The 19771-nt window shown below is 42.5% G+C and overlaps 1 protein-coding gene across 9 annotated transcripts in view; it reads right to left on the bottom strand.

Moving 5' to 3' along the window:
- The window catches only part of RARA (retinoic acid receptor alpha), a 158894-nt gene that overhangs the window by 35351 nt on the left and 103772 nt on the right, over positions 1-19771 (bottom strand). Inside the window, exon 1 of one of the 9 annotated variants that reach the window (XM_044447217.1) lies at positions 7906-9546. The exons of 7 other annotated variants lie outside the window; for them this stretch is intronic. The gene's annotated coding sequence lies outside the window, so the exon portion shown is untranslated. Of the gene's footprint in view, positions 1-7905; positions 9547-19771 lie in introns of those variants that run through there. One more of the 9 variants, XM_044447218.1, reaches the window with a different exon arrangement.

The following is a 19771-nucleotide window of genomic DNA, read 5'->3' as shown; positions in this document are numbered from 1 at the left end:
GGTATAAGAAACTGTTCAGACTATGGGTCCTGGCAGCAAAGGTTCTCCCATGTTCCAGGAAGGAGTCCTTCCTAGTCCTATCTGGAGATGCTAGGGACTGATCCTGGGACCTTCCACATGCAAAGCATGTGCACTAGCACTGAGCTACAGCCCCTCTCTGTATGCTCCTATAGATAATAGGTCTCCCTAAAATTATTTCTATGCCACATTTCAGGGCGCAACCCTCTCAATGTAACATATGAGATAAAAAGCACACCTACTGGATTCAATTAAAAGAGATAGATACTTGTTCACTAAGTACACAAACATATATACAGCCAACACACAAAACCATACAAATTCAGACGAGACACACGCACACACGGATACTGACAAACTATGCCTTCTTTTATACATGTGTTGTTCTAAGGCAAAGCAAGCAGTCTTAGCTTATTGGCACAAAAACAGCAGAATGTACCTGTGATGCCTTAAGACTGACAAATGCCCTGTGACATAAGTTTTCATGGACTATATACATGGTTAGTGTTAGGGGGGCCTACGGAGAATAACCAACCCTCTGGGCCTTCCTCCAACAAATATGTGCCATGTGCACAAGCACCAAATTTCTATTTGCTAGTATGACTTCTTAACCAGGTGTGGAGGAAACACAGGTTCAGCTATAACAGACAGACCAACAAGGTATCAACTGTGTAGACAGACAACATAGGTGTCTCACTCCCTAGTTAAAGATCTTGCATTTCAGCCTTCCTGAATCTGCTGTGCTCCAGATGATTTGAATGGCAACTCTCAGCCTTCCTGACTACCAGCCATAGTGGCTGTAGTTATGGGAGTTCAGCTCCAAAACATCTGGAGGATACCAGTTTGGGGAAGAATGTTCTATTCCAAGCCCCTCCCTGTAAAGCAAAGCACTTCAACATTTTAAATTACACTCACATTGCACATCAACCCTCCTCCAGCCATGAACACTGACTGAGCAAGATGAAAACCAGCTCATTTGGATTGCTTGTTGCGCAGTAAACAGAGAACACAAGCAAGCAAGGCATGTACAAAGCAGAGCGCCTCAGACAAAAAAAAAAAGAACCATACCACATGCTACAGACCAAGGCAGCATATTCAAGGGTTAACAGTCAATCTAATCGAGAAGAAAATTCCTTCCTGATCACAACAGGGTCAATTCACAGGCCATGTCTAATGTGGTGAACTGAGCAGCAAACCGACACAGAAGCTACCCATATTACAACAAGCCTGATTGTTTGATGGTGCCACAAACGGTTGTTATCAAGGAGCAGAACTGGCAGTCAGTACAGACCACAGCAGGTTAAATGGACCAGTGTCCTGACTTGGTATAAGGCAGCTAAAGGTATGTGTTCACCAAGGAACCCCAGGAAGAAATGCTGGTTGTTAGGGATCTGCTTCTGTTTTTCCAGTCCTGCCTTTTGATAATTGCTTTCCTGCAGATCTGATCAGAAAACAAATGCCCAATTCCCATTCCCAAATCACTACTTTCCTTGCTTCAGGAGGGTGAGGCCTGACCTGGAAATGACAAAGCCTAGCTGAAACTCCTAGAGGAGGCTATTCCCTCTCTCCACAAAGGATCCAGGGAGCCCTCAAGTAAGACTTTTACCTGGTGTTTATAAAGCACACCTTTGTTTAACAAAGTGAGTCAACAGGGATTTTCCCCCAGGGTTATTTGGCCTCCAGCTTAAGGTGCAATGAAATAGAAATGTACTGAGAGAAGAGGGAGAAAGAGGAGGTTTGTTGGAGTTGGGACAACAAAGTGTTCTATAGGGCAAGACTGTTCTGTACCCCAATGCGTATTTGTTGGCTTTTTAGGACTGCTCAACAGGGTCATGGTGCTTTTCTTCCTCAAAGGCTTAACCATGTATGACACTGCTGCTGATTAAATGTTGTATTCTTCTCCACAAAAGAAGAGGGATTGTCTTTAGGAGCATCTTTATCTGAAAATCTGAAGCTGTACCACATTCAAATTGTAAGCCATCACTACATGCTATAAGACCACTGTTTCACAAGGGTGGTTGTAGGGAAAAACTGTTAAGAAGAAGCTGCATCACACTCCATTTGGAAAACTCTCTGAAGGGTAGGATATAAAGTCCTGTAAACCAAACAAATGAATAACCCTCTTCTGGTCTGCTGACACTCCCGTGAATAAGCCCCCATGCAAATAGTTGCTATGAAATGAAGTGGAGGATGGATTTGGGTTTGAGGGCATGGTCCTTGTATTGATAGACACAAGGGGTCCTCTACCACCCAGTGATTTCTCCTTTCTAACACCTCCCCCCATTACCTCAGCAAATAAAGATACAGGGACACATTTGTGGAGCTAATGTGTACTAATGCCATTGGGAACAGGAGGGGAAAGGAGAATAGACAGCAAAACCTTGGCATGATGGCGACTTCCACTTGACATTCAGCACAAGCCAATCTATGAGCCAATCTATGGTTTCCCACAAGTTAAGGGAGTTTTGAGAGTTAACTCCAAAACATAAAGTAATTCCAGCTCAAAAAATGCTGGCTTTAAAGGGCCATTGGCTTGTATCCATCCATTACAAGGAGACTCCTCATATCCTGAAACAGCACTCCTGGAAAACGCTTACTTCCAGGCCCACTGCCTCTCCATCCAGCCCACTGCTTCACTTCACTTCTCAGCCTTCCTTGCCCCTAGGCAGCAATTAGACTTGCAGTTTTTAAAGAAAGCTTCTATTGGCACCAAGGAGTATTTTTTTCCACAAGCTTCATCACAGTGCAAATGTGCCTCAGAAAGTGAATGAATGTATATACGTGTGAGAGAGATTGTGCATGGATGTGTTTGAATGGGAATGGCGGTGTGTGTATGCTTAAGACTGCCTGTTTTAATTTTTACGCCATACCCTTTTTGCTTTGGCCCTCCCTACAACTAGAAAGTTAGACATTAGGTGATGGTTGATTTTCCACCCCTTGCTTAGAAGCTTTCTCAAGGGGTGGGAAACTTGGCAGTCCACTGACAGGGAACATAAGAGGGTAAGAAATCTGCTGGATCATGCCAAGGACCCACTTGGGCCAGCTTCCTGTCTCCCACAGTGGCCAGTCAGATGCCACTGGGAAGCCCACAAGCGGGAAAAGCCCTTTCCCACTATTGTCCCCAAGCAATTGGCATGTAGAGGCCCCTGATACTGGAGGCAGCATGTAGCCATCATGACTAAAAGCCACAGATAATCTTACTCTCCATAACTGGTCTGACCCTCTTTTAAAGCCATGCACAGTGGTGGCCATCACTGCATCTTATGCTAACATATCCCACAGTTTAACTGTGCTCCGTTTAAAGATGTACTTCCTCGTATCTGTCCTGAATTAGCCACCATTCCGCTTCCAGATAGACAGGCTGCTTTGAAATACAGCTTGTCCACCATTACTGAACGTTTTTAACCTACCTTAACACACCCACTTTCTCAAATTGCCTGGGGGTATCTCCACAGTCTATCCAGCCAATACACTTTTCATGTGGAACAGGGGCTGAGGACCCTGTTTCCATGGTGGGGGTAAGAGCCATTTTCCATGCAGAGCAAAGCCAAACGTGTAGCACTTCCTTTGAATACCCTTCCCCTCCTCCTCTCCCACTCCTCCAGGCCTGTACACTGAATAAATCACAGCTCCCATTTGAGCAAGCGGATCCATTAAAGTGACGGAGAGAGAGGTGTCAATAATTTATCGCCTCTTTTATATAATTTAAGAACTTCCTCAGCGGAGAGCAAGCACTGGCAAAGTACAGATTTGACAAGATTTTGATGCGTGATGGTGTACATCAAGGAGGGGAAAGACCTCCTTCAAACAGAGGGGGGGAAATAGAAAATAAGCATTTTGTTTGCATTTTTGGCATGACCACTTGCAGACAGAAGAGGGATGCTGGGACATTCCCCTGCCAAACAGCAGCAGAGAGCATTGTCGATATGTCCCTCATTATAGGTCAAGTACTGCACACTGTGGAATTTGTACAAATCCTGTTATTAGAAAAGCCTTTTATCTGAAATTGTCATGTAAGATCACAAGAACAGCCTGGCTTGATCAGACCACAGGTTCACCATTCAGCAACCCTCCCCACTCCTCCCTCCCCCCCTCCCTCCCCCCCTCCCTCTCTCTCTCTCTCTCTCTCTCTCTCGCGCACACACACACACACACACACACACACACTAGTGACCACCACCACCACCACCTGGTAACCATCAGTATACCCCTTCTGCAGACACCATTTAGGTGTACCCCACTCTTTCCTCTTGTTCCCATATACTGCAACATGCTTGATTGCCTTTTAAAGTGAACTACCTAAATAGACAACCTCTATTTCTCATCAATGTTCTGACAAGATTTACAGGGGGTAGGTAAGGGGTACAAATGAGTGGTAACCTCACACTCAGTTTGTTCACACATTGGCTTCATGGTAGGGAGTAAACAGGACTATGACTGGTTTTTTATTTTGCTTAATATAGCAATTTAATTCTGTATGACCAGAATTTGCAGTGTATTTTTATTCTAAGCAGCTGTGGGTGCGTTGGAAATATTTGGAACAGAGCTATAGTACAGAAAGTGCCCAATGTTTTTTGTTGACCCTAACTCAAGCCACTCCAATGCCAGGAACTACTATTAGCTTCAGAGGGGAAAATACCACCACAATATGGGTGCCAATGTTTTTCTACCTTGTAGCAGCTGAGGAACATCTATTAATCTATATCAGCTCCCAGTCCACAACGGCTTTTGCATAGAGAAGAACTTCCCAAGCTTCTTAGGCTACACACCTAAGCCGAGCGGTGCGAGAATAAATACAACCATTTGCAAAATAGTTATCTGAATGATTTTTATTAGGGGCAGCCCCTTAAGCTTGTACAGTCAAAACAGCTTATCATATTTCTGAAGATACAACCACCCTAACCCCTTCCCAGAGTACTAAGAGATGAATTCCTGCTTTATTTGCAATATGTATAGATAGGCAGATATAGTGGGATGCTTCATCTGCCTAGAGAAACAGATGTTTTGGATTAATTTAATGGAGTATATCAATGAACAATCAGATGAGGCCAACTGGCAGTGAATTGGATTTTGGAGACTTCCTTGGCAGAAACTAATTCTGTGGCCTTGGTGAAATAATTAACTTTCAGCTTCATACAATCACAGACTTGGAAGGAATCTTTGAGATCATCTAGTCCAACCCTGTGCTCAGTCCAGGATGTAACAACACCATCCCTGATAGATGGCTGTCCAACCATACCATCAAACTAGGAGAGATGACCATCTCCTAAAACAGGCTGTTCCACTCTTAAACAGCTCTTGTTGCCAGAAAATTTCTCCTAATCACCTTCCCTGCAATCTCTAGTCATTATTTCTAATCTCTGGATATTTGGAGTGCCAGAAAACAAGTACTTTCTAAACCAAGCCCTTCAAGATACTTGAAAATCATACTCATGCCTCCCCCTAAGGCTAAAAATACCCAGCTTTTTCAACCTTTTTCATATTGATTTCCAGTCCCCTCACAATTCTGGTGACCCGCAATTTCTTCCCCTTTATAAAAGCAGAAAAGGCCTGCTTGACAAAGACTACTGTGAAGAAGCATATGTAAAAAACTACATGTACACTTTACTAGTCCAGATTAGAACAGCAGAATACAAACCCATAACCTATTAAAAGGCAGATTCCCCTTTACTGCTTGGTTTAGGTTAAAGCAGGGACATTCAACTGCTGTAGCACTTGCAAGTGTGGAATCAGACGCAAACTGTGTTTAGCATACATAATCTAGAAGGAATGAATGTCAGCGCTGTTTGTGCCAGATACCTGCCCTTGGCGGATGTCCACATTCTCTGCTTCTGCTTCCCATCCTTCCACTCACTAGCAGGTTATGTGGAAATAGCAACCTGGATCTGAACCAGATGTTAATGCAACACTTGAGGGAACCCTCCTTTCCTTCCAAGGGGGAATGGCTCTCCCACTCAGTTGATGGGAATCCACATGGCTTTGCTTTCCTTGCACATTTTGGGTAGGACACCCACCTAGACAGACCTGAGACATCACCACAGGAGCGGTTCCTATTGATCTGTATATTCCTTCCCCTACCCCTGTCCCCCTGCAGAAACTCCCACTTCAGAGCTAGCAGGATGCCACTGAATAAATAGTAAACGTGTCCCTGCTGAGACGCCACATATCTCAGCTGGGTCAACAGATACCTCTCTGCACAGCAGTGTTTGCATGGCCCGTCTCAACTTGCAGTCCCTGCTCTTAATCCATGCCCAGTGGCAGCCTTGGAGCCAGGCCAGAGGAAAGGCAAACAGCTGGCTTACTTCCAGTGCTTAATTTAATAGAAGTTATTATTTATTAAAGCACCTATAAATTAAGCTCTGCACAAAATATAAGAAAAAGACACACAGGCTTTTAATCTAAATATACCCCTTTCCCAGAAAAAAATTAAAAAGTAGAATACAGATATGGAGTAGGAAGAAAAGCAGCTTCAGTAAAAGAAAAGCAATCTAAGTTAAAAGAATAATTGGCATTCAAGTCTGCCTGGTGAACACACTATTTGCCTTGGAAGTGGTATGCTCACTTATGTATCACCACAATGGAGGTCATGTATCACCAAAAAGAAGACACAGGTTTGGATAATGTTTGCATATACCTATTTGGAAATTACTATCGTTTAAATTGGAATACAATGCATCTCATCTCTTTGCCCAGCTTCTAAGATATTAAAGGAATTTTTCTCTGGCTCTAGGATGATCACTTTTTCACAATTATTGGTTTGAGGATTTCGAGTTAACTCCTAGTACTGAAAAAGGGTTCCTAGGTTGTGTCCAGCTCAAACTGTGTCCTGCCTAACTTACACCAAAGGGGAAAAAGAGGCAGAAACATGGAGGCTGGATTCCCACATTCTTAAACTTTATCTCAGCCTTGAAAAAAGGGCAAGACAAGTTCTATTTATTTATTTAAACTATTTGTAGGGCACCTTTCTGTCCAAACAATACTCAGAGCAGCTTACAAAAAATAAAAATGACAATCTAAGAAACAGCCAGAAGCAACAAAGCTACTGACCCACACACATTTTTACTGCCTTCACATACTGTTGGAACCTGAAAGTGGCTATTTACAAGCCTCCTGTAACTCACTAACCCACAAAATACACACAGGCTGAGCTGACAGTAGAATGGGGAACCTCTCCAGCCTTGAAACAACTCCACCAAGGCACCCCGCATTCAAGCAAAAACCTCAAAAATCCAGTTCCTTTAATTAGCTTATGCTTCTCTCTCAGAACAGTTTATTAGTCCCCAAACTCTCTTGAGCTGGGCATAGCACCCAGCAGTTCTGGATCCTGGTGCTTAATGTTGCTGTAATCCACTAGCCCTGCATTTTAGACATATACATAATAAACATGTCTACTTTGAAAGGTTTACTTTGTAAAATAATCACAGGTGCTTAGGTTCAAGTGGACTCCCTTTAAGCTTTCCAACATGGAAAAGAGGAAAGGCATATGCTTACACAGTGGGAAAACGGAAGGCTCTTGATCGCAACTTCAGGCTGAGTTCTGGCATTTGCAAATAGGCTCTGTATCCCTAAAACCTAAAAGGGTCAGATTCTGCTTTTTCACAAGTATGTCAGAGCTCAGCTTCTCTATTCCCACACAACCCATATACCTCTGCTAATCATCTTTATAACACTTCTAATTTGTAAATTGATTTTTTCAGTCTCTCATTCATTCTTAGTCATAATGAAATACAATAAATATATTAAAAGACACACATTAAACATAAACTAACAAGATACTACAGTTTTCCCTTCTCTATATAGGAATTGATTATGAAATATGGTGACTAGAGTAGAACTTGAATTCCCAAAGCCAACCCTTTTAAAACTTTGGGCAATAAAGTTGCTTACTAGATTGTAAAATTGTACTCTGTTCATCTAGTCCACTCAAGTCCCTTTCCAAAGAATCCAGCGAAGAGCTTGTTCTGAATTGGGGGAGGAAGGCAAGACTCCTGGGTCTTTCCCCTCCTTCCTGTCTCCTGACAGCAATATCTCAGGGCGTGGCTGTGTGCAGCTTCCTGAAGATAAGATCGAGGCAGCAAAGGGCCCCAGCATGCTTTGAATTCCTGCGCTGGCTGGAAAGAGAGAGCGCAGCACTCTCTTCGACAAACAGCAGTGAACAGATACATAAGCAAGGGAGGCTAGAAAGATCTTTGGACTGAGTGCCTCTGTAAGGCATCGCCCGCAAGACTAATTGCCACCCCGCTAGGACATCCATCTGATCTGAGCCAAGGGTTGAACTTACTTTCAGTGCTTGCACTGGGTCCCAAAACACTTGAAATAAATGCCTCTGAGCAAGTACAGAGAGAACTTCCCTCCTATTGGAAATGCCTTTGAGCAAGTTGACGGAGAACTTCCTTCCAAAGGGGCGTAATTACCAAGCCTAGAGCTGTGGCTCCCAGGCAGTCTGGCATCCCTGTAACTCCCTTATTAGAAACAAATGGAGGCACCAGGTAATAAAGGGTTTTCTACTAATATGTTTCTCCCCCTTTTGCAGAAACTGAATACATCACAAAAACGTATATTTTTCTTTTTGCTTCTGACCCAAAACCTAGATTGAAATTCAAAATACTCAACTCTAACACATTCATGATTAAGTGATCTAATATACTTAATATTTATTTAATGTTATTTAACAACATCTACTCCCATCTTTCTTCAACAGAAGTTATAGAAGTCACAAAAAAGCCAGAAAGAACAAGGACCAGTTCACATGTAACTAAACATAGTTCAGAGTTACATGCACAAGCAGGACTGAGCCTGTCCAATGTGCTAGGCTCATGTGTTCCTCCTCCACTATGACAAGGAGTAAACCAGAATTTAGTTCCATTCTAGAACTTTCTTAGAATGTTGTTACATGGGCATCAGGAATTGCAGCTTAAAAGAAACTCTAGTTTGCCGAAGAAAAATAAACCAGGATTGGCAATTCGTTTTCTTTAGCAATTGATAGGGCACTGCCTTGGCTTGTTAATATTACTATGCAAAAATTAATTCCTTGGTTGTTTGATGCAATGTGTGAACCTGGAACTCTGCATTACTGAAGGAAAGACAACCCAATGTTTTAACTCAGCAACAAGCCACAGGCTGTTGATGAAACCAGATGCAAAGCAGAAGTGGAAAAGCAGAATGCCCACTTTTGCTTAACCCATAATTAGTCATTACATAAGAACCAGGTCTAACTTTTGAAGTAGAATTCCTGCTGCACAAATGATAACTCCTCAGAAATCTGCTGAAGTGAAACTAAATTCTGCATTATTCCTCCTCCTGGTGTGCAGGAAGAAGAAGGGGAGGGAATACACACTCATATAAACCACTGGACTGCCTGGCTGAAAGTCAGGATCACCTAATGTAAATAACAAGTATTCTAGGCACACACCAAATTCCCCATGTCTGTGTACTGCAGGGGGAAACTGCAGTAGTGGTGGGCTGTTTCTTGGAGGTTTGCTCACCATTATTGATCTTACTGAAAAAGCTCCAGATCCCACAGAGTACCATTTTAAATCTACTAGTCCAGAACCTGACATAGCTCCCTAACAGCTTCCAGGTTAACAATTCAAGTGCCTTCTCCACACCTAAAACAAAAGAATGCTTAAAGTTCTGCATCAAAAAAAAAGTCTAAACCCACAACCTGCATTAAGAAAGTAAGAGCATACGGTAAGCAGTCTATGGTGAAAACTTATACTGGTTCTTCTAGTGTTTGGAAAGGGGAAAAGGAGAATGAATCATTCAGGGCAGTGACTACTAGAAATTGTGTTCTGCCTCCTGAGATTTTACCACAAATTACCAAGCCACTTTCCAGCCTATTAGAAACAACAACCAGAATCCAAGATCCACAGAATACTTTAATTTTGCATGAAACAGCATTTCAGAATTGCAACTTACCCACAATCTTGCCTATCGACCCACAAAATGTCCCAGGATCCTCATTTTTTAGACTGCCCACTTAAACAGGAGTAAATCCTATATAACCCAGTGGGGCTAACTTCTCAATAAACATGTATGATTGATGTCCTCCCACAACCCCCCATGCCTCCCCTTAATGATGCCATCCATAGAACACCTTAAGAGAAATGCTTGGTAGCACCCCCACAATGGTGAACATCTCTGAGCTGCCAGAATTTCTATTTTCCATTTGGGTAGGCAGCTGAAGGGGAACATTATTTAAAATGTGCACAGTTGTTTATTCTTTCTCTTTCTTTACAAATGTACACTACCATATTACATTATAAGGAATATTTACTTTAGGACACAGTCAGAAATGAGATTTGGCCCATTTTTTAATCCAGCAAAAAAGGGAAAAAGAGATATACCCAAATGTACAAAAGAATGAAAAGCTTCAAAATGAGTACATGTGCCTTAGCAACCTACATCCTTAACCATAATGCATTATTTATTATAGTTATATCCCAACTTCTTCCTGCAAGGAACTCAAGGCATACTGGTAGTCCCCAAGTTACAAATGTCTGATATACTAACAAACTGTACTTAGAAACAAACTGCCATAAAGCCTATTACTTATTTTTAAATGCAGGAAATTGTCATCACCATAGAGAGAGGGGAAGTGAAAGGCCAGAGAGGGAAGCCCCCAAAGCATGCTTTCCTGTCCCATCCATCTGGAGAGGGAACTCTCTCAGCATTTTCTTGTTGCAAAGAGGAGGCACTGCTGAGTTTGTAGGGCAGGGGGAGATATTCATGATTTTTCCACTTTCACAGAAGTCCTGTGCCCCTAATTCCTGCAAATGTGGAGGGCAGACTATACATGATACAAATTCAACTTAAAGACAAATTTCAGTTTTCTCAGGGAACGGAACTATTCACAACCTGGGCACTGCCTGTACTGCATAATCCTCTCCCTCCTCCCCATGTTAATTTTCACAACCACTCTGTGAAATAGTTTAGGCTGAGAGTCATTGGCCCAAAGTCACCCAGTGAACTCCATGGCCAAGTGGGGCCTAGAACCCAGATCACCAGAGTCCCAGATTTGCACTCTAACCACTATGCCGTAGGTTTACTTGTCTCTGAGTAAGCATGTCACTGTTTAGGCTATAAATGAAAGAAATAAGAGGACTGGGTTAACCCTGAAAAAGGGAGACAAACATGTTTGTGTCGGGATGGAGGGGCAGTGTTTCATGCTCACTTCTCAATAAACATGCATAGGATTGACATCCTATCGCAACCCCATGATTCTCCTTAATGATACCATCCATACAACATGCTACAAAACATAGTTTCCTGGACATGCTATGAAAAAGTGACAAGCCCCCTACCCATGGTGGGATGTGGGAAGCCCTCTACTACGTCATGCACTTTATGCCTTAGTTTTCAATCAACTTCCTAATAACTCTGTACTAGTCTCCCACCTGATCAAACTGCATCACACCTATTTCCCATCACACAGATAAGTGTTTATGGGGAGGGGGTAAGCACTAGCAACCTTATTACATCTCATCAATTTGGCAAACAACCTCCTCCCACTTCTCCACTGAGAGACATCCAACATGCAAACAAGCTGCATTTCTTTAATGGCCAGTCCACAGGTCCCAAAGAGAGAATTTGTTCTCCCACAAATAGCACTTTTAATTTCCTCTTAATGAAATGGTCTGGGGTCTTTTTGCCTGGTTACCATCCAACTAGATCAGGCCCAAAATCCACATACGTGCTCTACATCATGGGTCCTCAAACTATGGCCCACGGGATGGATCTGACCTGTCATGCCCTTTCATCTGGCCTGCACCACCATCCGCGCCATGTGCGGGAGGCAGTGGCTTGCTCACTCGGAGATGGTTTTGGACTCACTGGGAGATCTGCAAGCGAGCAAGTTGCCACTGCGCACACCCAACGCCACCACACGCGCACCTGACGACACCTCACTGGCCCGCGTGCCCAGGCACTCCCCTCACCGGCCCACATGTGTGGCTGCCGCCTTTCAATTGGCCCCCTATTGAAAAAGTCTGAGGACCCCTGCTCTACACACACACAGAAATAAAATGTTTCAGTATTTATGCTTTTTCTTTCCAACTTATCCTATGTAGATCAAGTATTCCCAGTTTTCAGATTAAGTACTGAGGCCGGCAGACAGATCACGACTAATTCACACTATCCAAGTGGGGGGTCAAATAAGCAAATACCAGGATTCACTGGGGCTTGAACAACCCTTGGTGGATGGCTTGATTATGCCAGGTCTTTAGCTAATGAGTCCACACCATGAGCCTATAGCAGAGCATAGAAATGTTATAATAATAATAATAATAATAAAAATAACTTAAGCTCTCTTTCCTCTGACATGGGTTCCATGAAGCAGGGAACCTGTTCTTCAGAAACATATGCCCCCAGAACTTCAGCATACAGTCCCATCACTATGATTCATTTATCTCCCTCTGTCAAAAATCCAATGCAAACCTAATCTCATGTTTGTGTCTTTATATTCATCAGTTGTTACAGCTTTTATATTTTTATAGTTCATGAAGTACTGGTATGATACGTACTAGAAAACAGAGGAAAGAAGCAGCGTGATCCCTACCAACTGTGCTTACTATCATAAAAGTAAGGCCTACATACCCAGTAGGCCTCTGGGCAATCTGCAGTAGATCAGAGTTTGAAGTGGTAAGTAAATCTACAAGTTACATCCGTATGAATATTAGTGTGTAGGGGTACATACACAAGCCTACATACATGTCATGACATACTAATCGTTTATCTTTTGGCCTTAGTGTACTTCACCTGTGAAATATGAGTTCAGTTGATTGATTCAGTTCAGTTGATCTATATCCATGCAGTATAAAATTGGCTCCACCTCCTGAATAACCATTTAAAATTTGAGTGCTTGTCTCTGGCTGGAGGACTCTGGGTTCCACTAAAAAAATAAAAGATGTAGATCCCCTGAAGTCTGCCCACCCTGGTCCATATTAGATGAGCAAGTCAGCAGGTTTTGAACTGGTTACAACAGCATTCCCTACCTGGTGACTACTAGATGTTTTGGCCTACAACCCCCATCATGCCTCCCCATTAGCAATGCTGATTGAGGGTTTGTGGGAGCTGTAGGCCAAAATATCTGGAGGGCCACAAGTTGCCCATTCCTACTGTGAGACAATATACTGTACCATTTCCTCTTTACAAAGCAGCAGAGAAATATGGACAATCCTCATGCGAATCCACCTTACATATGGAGAGAATAAAAAAGGGGCTTTTGTGCAAAAAAATTTTTTGAACCCTCAGTGCTCAAATTAAGAGGGAGGTCAAACTAGACCTCATTCTTTTGAATTTTGTTCTGCCTCACTTAGATACCATTTTTGGAAAGCCACATGAACAGGAACAATTTGAATAAAAATCAGTGGCAGGAGATGAGTCAGAGGGTGGGTTTGGGGATTTCAATAAGGTTCTACTCCTGCATTTTAACCCACAATTTAAGCACTATTACCAGTACAGATAATTTGCCCAGGCCCAAATACTAAAACATTTGCGCCCAAATACTAAAACATTTGCACCGTATCAACATCGCATCCTTAGATTTCAAGAAAGAGTGTGGAATGGCCACTGAATTTGCACACAATTGGTTAAGAAGCCATGGATTTAAAGCAGGTCTGTGTACTAAATTTAAGCTAAATACTAGAGAAATAAAACCACTTACAGGGGAAAAGCATAGTTGTATACTGATGCATCCAATAAAATGATCCTGTCTTAGAAGGTCAAACTAGAACGGCTCAGAGAATCCCACTTCCTTTTCAGCTATTCTGCTTGTCAAATTTTGTGAGTATGGAACTGTCTCATTTTATCTTAGCAAGAACCTTGTAAGATATGTTCAGCATTACAGCCCCAATGGGCAACAGAAGTTTCATCTGAGGCTTTATTCTTCTTGAGGTGATAAATCTGTGGCACTTGACTCATCTCAGACTGCAGGTGGGGCTCATGTGAATAAAGTCTCTTCCATACAAAAATAAACAAATAAAAGTTCTTGCACAGCTGGAAAACTAGATTTCAAGGATAAGGATTTTAGCCTAGCCTATTCCCTAATATGCTATTTTTCCACATTCAGGGAATCTTTTGTCTGGACTATTCAGGAATGTGAGCCCCGGGTTACAGGCAGATAAGACAAAGGCTTACCTGTTTAACAGTGAGAAACTAGCTCAGGTTTACAAAATATAAACTCAGCACTCTGGCCTAATCACTGCACCATACCAGCTTTCTGGTTATGCTTGCCCTGCCCCCTCAGGCATCCTCCTGACCTCGACACAAAGCAGAATCTGTGACATCTACTGAGTGTTTCCAGCAGACCCTTTCTTTCCAAGAAGAGTACTGAACAGCTCAAAATAAAATTTAAACACAGACAAAGCTGCCTAATTAGTTTGAAGTAGCACAAAGCTATTGAGGGACATTCTCTCTTTCTTCCTATATCACCCCTGAAATGTGACCGTTAATATTTTACAGAGAGGAGACAGGAAAGGCTGGAGTGGTACCAGATGTCCACACATCCTCCCCACCACCACCACAGAAAACTAGTCTCCAAATTATTAAAAGGCAATTATTTAGAACATTGCTTTAGGCAGTCAAATGAGGCTCTTGTCAGGATGAGAGCAAGAAGTTAACCCACAGACAATAGGGTTTGTTGACTACCAAAATGTGGATCTGCCTTGGATTACAGGAGATAACCTGGAGGGATAGGACACCACTAGAAAAGCCATGTGATTTGATCACAGAAGAATCCCTAGTTGATGCAGAGGATTCTGGGATATACACAAAAGGTGTTGGCCAGTCCTCTTGGTTTCATTGTGAAGTACATTCTTTGTTCACATACAGCAAGATGAAGTCCAACACCTTCTGCAATTCTGAATAGCAGTGAAATATCAGTATTGATGAAGAAGCTAACTTTTATCTTATTTACATAATTTATATAGCTACTCTACAATGCAAGTTATAGAGCTTTTGCAACAATTAAATTTTAAACTGAAAGGCCCAGACTACAAAACGCAAGTTATTTATAAAGCCTCCCCTAGAAAGCCTCTCTCTATATCACAAAAGCCTTTGCAGCACTGTAGTAAGGGATGCAGCACAGCTGTTTGTTCTTTAAAAACCACTCTTGTCTGCTATCTCTGTACCTTGGCAAAACAGCTGATGAACACCACACAGTTCTCAGCCCAAACATAACAGTAATCCATGGTTTAAACAACCCAGAGTTCACAAGCAAACAACAATGAGCTCTCTCTGCTTAATCACTAACAAACCAAGGTAAGTTAGTGCAACTGGATTCTCACATCACAACAGCCCACATTTCAGAAACCTGTATGTTAAATAAACCATGGGTGATTGTAAGATCAATAAAAAAAATTAATGGGTTAGACTTACATGTAAACTAGGTCACTATGCAGAGCCCTGTTACACTGAAATCAGTGGGACTTGCTCCTATGCAATGTATATTAAAATCAATTGCTATTTTTATCTTGGTCTCTCTCTTGCAACAATCCACAATGAAGTGGGTTATTCAATATGCCAGTTTTTACAGTTGAAAGAAACAAAACTGAGATAATTATAACTTATGCTGAATATGTATGAATTATTTTGTCAGAATTCTGTATCTATTTGCTCCTGCCTGATTTTATTGCAGATTGTGATTTTTCCCATCCTCAGGGTGTTTTCAGGGTGGAGCTATAATTTGAATGACTTCTAGTCATATTAGCAAAGTTCATCCAGTAAGTTCTAGCTGGATAAATAATTACTCTATTAGGCAAGCTAATTTCTGTCAGTTCCTAATTTCAAATAGTTAATACAATCTGGGAAAGATGGTTTTCCAATCCCATCCTAACAGACCAGTTCATACTGAGGGTATGCATACATCTGATAAGGGACTGGTTCTCATCAAGGTACATTACATATATCTCCAAGGGCAATGCAAAAATTATGGAACTTGAGATCTTGACCTAGGTTCCTTCCTTTAAAAGCAAATTTCCAATCCTTTTCTTCAAAAATAAGCTTGAAAATCTTAGAAGATGGGCTAGGAAAAGCATCAGAATAGTGTGCTTTTATTATCTGCTTGCTTCCTTTGTCCTACAGCTGCTATAACCTGTCCCTCAGTCCTGAATCTCCACACTTTCCCTATCACTGCTTCCCAATTCTTGTTCGCAAATTCCAAGCCTGCACCTTCTTGAGTAAAATATGTCATGCACACTCACTCAAAGCACATCTTTTATTTTAACTACAGAATTCTGACATTTTTGGATAGAAATACAGTTATCCTTGGTAGTGATTTTAGGTACCACCAAATATAATCCTACAACTAGGGTATCTGGATCTGAGACACTACAGTGAGGAGTGTCCCACTGAGCTTTGCATGTGGCAGAAGGGAACAAATGGTAAAAAATCTTCTCTGTTATTCAAATGTAATTGCTGGGGTTGCAAACTGGGCTAGCAAAATCCTTGGAATCATTGTTGCCTTTATGCAAAGAGAAATTGGTCCTGCTTCTTTAAAAAAATTTTAAAAAGAGAACCACAACTGCACACATTCTTAAAAACAAAATGCCCACTGCAAAAAAGAAAGGAAGGAAGGAAGGAAGGAAGGAAGGAAGGAAGGAAGGAAGGAAGAAAGATAGATCAGGGCCAGTCTGGAAAGCATGCTTGAAACGCATGCTATAAAGCCTTGCGTCTCTTGGTGATGTAGGGCTCCCTCTCCCATTTAAATCTGCGCCAAAAGGATTTCCCTTGCGAGCCATACGGAACTGCTAGAGATTTCCCTTCTGCTCCATGCAAAGCTCCAGGAAAGGCAGCCTTGGCTATAAATAAATCCATTGCAGACATCCCTGACTTCCGGTACTGCAGCTCTCCCCTGCTGCCAGTCCCATCCTCCCCCCACCCCTTCTTCAAGCACGGATTAAAATTACCAATGAGAGCAAACCAACGATGGGTCTTCTGTATTCCCCTCACCCCAATTTTCTCATGGGAGGCACTTGAGTCAGGCTAACCTTCACAACTGGCAGGGGAGGGGGGGGGAGAGAGTCCCCTCTCCCCCACCCCCTGAGCCTGTATGGGCCATCTCCGGAATCCATACAAATGTATACACCCTGCAATGATGGAGATCCCCAGAGCTGGTGTGTTCTTTTTTTTCCACTGAGCACAACTGACACACTTGCAGTGCAGGGAAGACACCTCTGTGGAAACCAGCAAAGCAACATATCCCAGGGGGTAACCATCCTGCTTTGTTCTGTTGCCTGCTCACAAGAGAAAGAAACCAAATTGCAGGCAGCAAAGAGGAGAAATAACAATAACCCAGAAAACAAACCTGAATGCTGAAGAAATGTGGGGCAGAAGAATTCCCCGAACAAGCCAAGGGAACACAGAGGGGTGTCAGGCATTAAGGGGAAGGGGTCTCCCAAAGGTGGCTGGGCAGGAGAGAAGATTCACAACATCTAATGAGCTCACTTGCGGATTAAAGACCAAAGGGAATAATCTCTAGGGAAACTCTCCGATGCAAGATTTGCTTGGAATACTGTTAAACCAGGTTGTGTGAAGAATGTGGCCAAAAGTCCCTTTGGAGAATAACAGGAGCTGGCTTGATTTGGTGGGGCTGCTTTGTGTTGTTTTGTTTGGGAAAAGGAAGAGAGGGAGAGTGGAGAGGAGCTAGGAATTTCAGACATTGATGGTAAACAGCAGCCGGATATTGTGCCTTAAATTCCTCTTCATTGCTCCCCCCCCCCGCCACCCGACACGCACACGCGCACACACAAAGCAATTTTTTGCATCTTTATTCTTCCGTTCTTCTATGGTCTACCTATATGTGGGGCAGGGAGTTCTACAGTAGCATACTTTTCCCTCACTTTTGTTGGTATCCCATTAAGTTGCATACACATGTGTGTTGAACTATCAGGGCAGAAATATGACTATATTTGAGTGTCCTGAATTCTGCATTTTATTGTCACTGTGTTTCCCTGCTTAGCTGCATTTCAGGCTGCTTAAGGGTGTGGCTTTTCAGTTATAGGTTCTTATACAGACTTAAGTTGTTTTCAATGTGCCTGTTTCTCTCCTTAAGTTCTATTCCCTCACCTACCTCAGAACAGTGTCTGGTTTGTTTTGGTGCTTGAATTCCTTTAAAAGTGCTTCTTGAATTCTGTCTGTGTGTGTGCACACGTGCATGCACGCGCATATGCACATTTGCTCCAATTTGCTTTCACAAACCTGCAGGAATATAAATTTCAAAAATGCTGGCTGACATACAGGGACTTCTGCGCACTCTGTGGAAGCACAGAATATACTAATTTAAGATTTCCATTACTCGGATGTGACAGTACTGTCCTGGAATTGGAAGGATGGGTCTTTTAAAATGGGGAAGATAAAAGAACATCTGACAGCATTACTGCACTGTAAGAGTTCTCTATGTGACAGATGGGCTTTTTACCGAGGCACAAGCAGGCAAGCCCTCTTCTTGGATAAAACCCTCCCATTTTTTCAACTTTGCAGTGGGACAGGAAGACGAAGGCCAATGGTTAGTCCACTGGCAATCTGGGTTTCAAGCCCCAGATTTGCCAAACCCTCACCATGAGGCTTTAGGCAACCAATTCTTAGTACTGTCTAAGTTCTTTGAGTCTATGAACAGATTTTTTCCTCACTGACTTGATGAAAGGCTGCAGCAAAATTATTTATTATTTTCACAAGCTGTCTACTGCCCTTCTACCAAGGACTTCTGGATGGCTCACAGGGGATTATTCTATTTTATCCTCCTGTCAACCTTGTTAGGATCCTGTGTTACCTAACATGCTTTTAAACACAATCACATTCCTGTCTCAATGATTTAATACAAAATCAGCTAATGGCATAAGTACATAAGTTTGCAGTGGGGGGAAATAATAACCAATGGGGGAGACAGACCATGACTTGAGCCTATTAAGGACTGTGGGGTGCCCTTCCATCCCCCATCCAAACCCAGCGTTTTATTCAAAACCCACTATATCATGCTGTGTCTCATCATTTTCATCTTAGCTGGCAACACAACTAGAACTCAGGCCTCTCTTTGCAAATCAAAACACCTCTTCCTTATTTTGCAAAACTAGTACATGCTTTTTGCCACATGTGACTACCCAGACATGTGCTACATCTCCATGCCAGCTGTCCCCAGGAAAGTGTAGTCATGCCCTGAAACCTGCACACACACCACCAGAGTCTTCCAGAAGCCTTCTGGGGTTGCTGGCCTGTGTAAAATGTCCCTGTGGAGAGGAGATCATCTGGCAATAATGTTTGAGCAGAGTCAAGATGAAAACGACACAAGGTCTATCCAGACTTGTTTTCCTAAGGGCCAATAAAAATGTCTATTTTGAAAGAGTTATCTTTCCTGGAGATATTAAACTAGCCACCCTCAGACACACCCAGCCTTGCCCTTTCCCTCTAGGTCCAGTAGGACCTGCTAGTCACATTCTTCTTGGGCTGTGTTCACATGAACAAAGGTACAACTGCAAACAGCATTATGGTATCCAGCAGTGATTAGGCAGGTGGACACAGCTTATCACCACAATGTAGTAGATCAGGGACTGGTTGGTCTCTGGCTGGACTCTCACTTGAGCTCTAAACTTACTGGCAGGTCTTTCTCATGTGCGAAGGAGGTGGATAAGGACATGTTCTCCTTCTCGCATGATACTGGAATCCAAAGGGCCATCACATGACACTATGGTGGAAGATTTAGGTCAGCTTTGAGGAGGTATTTCTTTGTACACACACAGTTTAACTCTAGAATTTGTTACCA

This window comes from Varanus komodoensis, unplaced genomic scaffold, assembly GCF_004798865.1.
Source record: "Varanus komodoensis strain SLA01 unplaced genomic scaffold, ASM479886v1 scaffold50, whole genome shotgun sequence".
NCBI lineage: Eukaryota > Metazoa > Chordata > Lepidosauria > Squamata > Varanidae > Varanus > Varanus komodoensis.
This window is presented reverse-complemented; position numbering and strand designations above follow the sequence as displayed.